Here is a 2,323-nt window from a genome sequence, read left to right as displayed (position 1 = left end):
TGCCCCGCGCTGACGTCACCGAAGCCACGCCCTCAGGAATGTCTTTAAAGGGGCCGGGCTGGCACCCGGAGGGGAGGGAGGGGAAGTCCGGAGGGGTTTGGGAAGGACCTTGGGCCCTCTGGACGCACCGGCGTCCCCAAGGCCCTCCCGAGTTTGAGCACCTCAAAGCGCCAGCGTCCCTACGGGTTATTCCCTGGGGACGTCTGAGCCTGGGATCCTCACCCACAAGTGGGGATGGTTTTGCGCTGAGCCATCCCCACTCTCACTCTTTGCCCTCCCAGACTGAGCTCGACTTTGGCCTGCAGGCCTGAGCTTAAATGGGTTGGGGGTCCAAGAAGCAGTTGCCTCCTTAGCAGCAGGCCTGGGAGAGGACTCCTGAAGACCCAGAGGTCCCTCTTCCTAGAACCTCTGAAGGGTGTGCCAAATCTCGATGGTCAAGGACAGCATCGGGGTTCAGAAACCTCTAAGTCAACTGTAATCTAAGAGCAGCCATCTCTAGGAAGGGGTCAGACATACACTATCTCATTTAATTCTCATCTGAGAAGCAGGTGTCATTATCCCCATTTTACAGAAGAGGAAACTGAGCCTCCAAGAGCTCAAACAGCACACAAAAGGTTGCACAGCTCACCAGTAGTAGAGGCAGAGTTTGAATCCTGGTGGTTTCTGTTGTAACCACTGCTCCATACTGGGGAAGGGTGGGCAAGGGGCCACTGTGCATGTCATCGTCCCTAGCCCTGACCCTGGCATGGCAGAATCATTTGGTATGTCTTGACACTTTGGAGGACACCTGCCTCCCACCTGCTCCTTCATGGGGCCTCTTCCCAAAGGTTCCTCAGACGTGAGCTCATCTTCCCTCCTGACAGAAGTGGCTGTTGTTAGTAAAACAAACGGGAAATATTCTCTTTCTGGCTTGCCTGGCCACCCACGGCTGCCTGTTGCCCAATCACCATATGGCCAGTCTGGGAGGAGCAGCTGTGGCAGGCCTGATTTCTTGGGAGGCCCCAAGCCTCCTAGGCCCACCTTCTCTCTGACCCCATCCTCCCCTCCACTCCCCTGGACCTGCTCACTCAGGGAACTGGGTCCTCCCTGCCAGATGTGGACATCTTGGCCTCTCGGCCTTGGTGCCTGCCCTGGGAAGCGGGTCCAGACATCTCCCCTGGAGGAGGAGAGGAAGGGTTAATTACAGGTGTTGGGGTTAATTAAAGCCTTTGACCAAGATGATTGGAGGGGAGTCTTGGTCTTCTGAGAGTGGTGTGCAAGTGCCCATGGGAGGGAATGCGTGTGTGAGTGTGTGAGACCGTGTTTGTGCATGTGTGTAGAGACATGAGAGTGTTGATGTATGTGTGTATGAGTGTGTGTGTGTATGGATGTGAGAGGATTTGTGTATGAGTGCGTGTGTGAGTGTGCCATACTTCACAGTGGCTGTGAAGTCAGCCTGTGAGTTTCTGGACAAGTTATTTCACTTCTCTGAGCCTCAGTTTGCTCACTGGGCAGATGTAAAAACCTATTTTGGAAAGTTATTATGAAAATCAAATAAGGTCATGCATGTAAGCCGGGACTACAGGAAGCACTCATCGATCTCAGCTGTTACTGGGTCACCCGCAATTGAGCAAGAGGAAGTTGCATCTTGGATGGCAGGGCATGTGGTGTACACAGGGCTCTGGGCATGGGCATGTGGCGTGTACAGATAAGTGTGGCATGTGTGTAGTACGTGGTATGGATAAGCATTTTGCATGTTACATTGGACCCTCTAGGCTAGGGACACTGTGTGGTGTGTGTAAGACTCCATGTAAGTTGTATGGAAGACTCTGATTGTACATGTGTGTTACATGTCATTTGCAGGATCCATATATTCCATGTGTCATGGGAAGATTGGGAACATACACTCCAGGAGGGCAGGGATGTTTGCCTGATACACAATAGGTACTCAGCAAAGCTGTGCTGAATGAATGAACTAATGAGTTCAAGGTGTTGGCAAGTTCTGTGCTGCAGGAAAGTCTCCGTATACAGTGTTAGTTGGTCCTTCTGGTGGCAAGTGTGGCTTGCATGTGTGGCCCCAAAAGGGTGGATGCAAGCACAAGGCAGGGGTGCAGGCAGGCCCTGATGGCTGTGAGTCATATCCTTGGCCATATGTGCCCAAGCTGGGGGCCAAGAGCACAGAACAGGGTGTCACTCACCTGCAGCAAGTGATGTGAGCACAGGCCTGTGGGAAGGAGTGGTATATGAGGTGGCAGGAGGGGAAGACAGTTCCCTGGTCTTTAGTCACCCACCTGGTGACACGCCCTTCCCTCTTTTCCTGTCCTGATTCAGAGTCCTTCCCGGT

Source organism: Lemur catta, chromosome 3 (assembly GCF_020740605.2).
Source record: "Lemur catta isolate mLemCat1 chromosome 3, mLemCat1.pri, whole genome shotgun sequence".
Taxonomy (NCBI): Eukaryota; Metazoa; Chordata; class Mammalia; order Primates; family Lemuridae; genus Lemur; species Lemur catta.
This window is presented reverse-complemented; position numbering follows the sequence as displayed.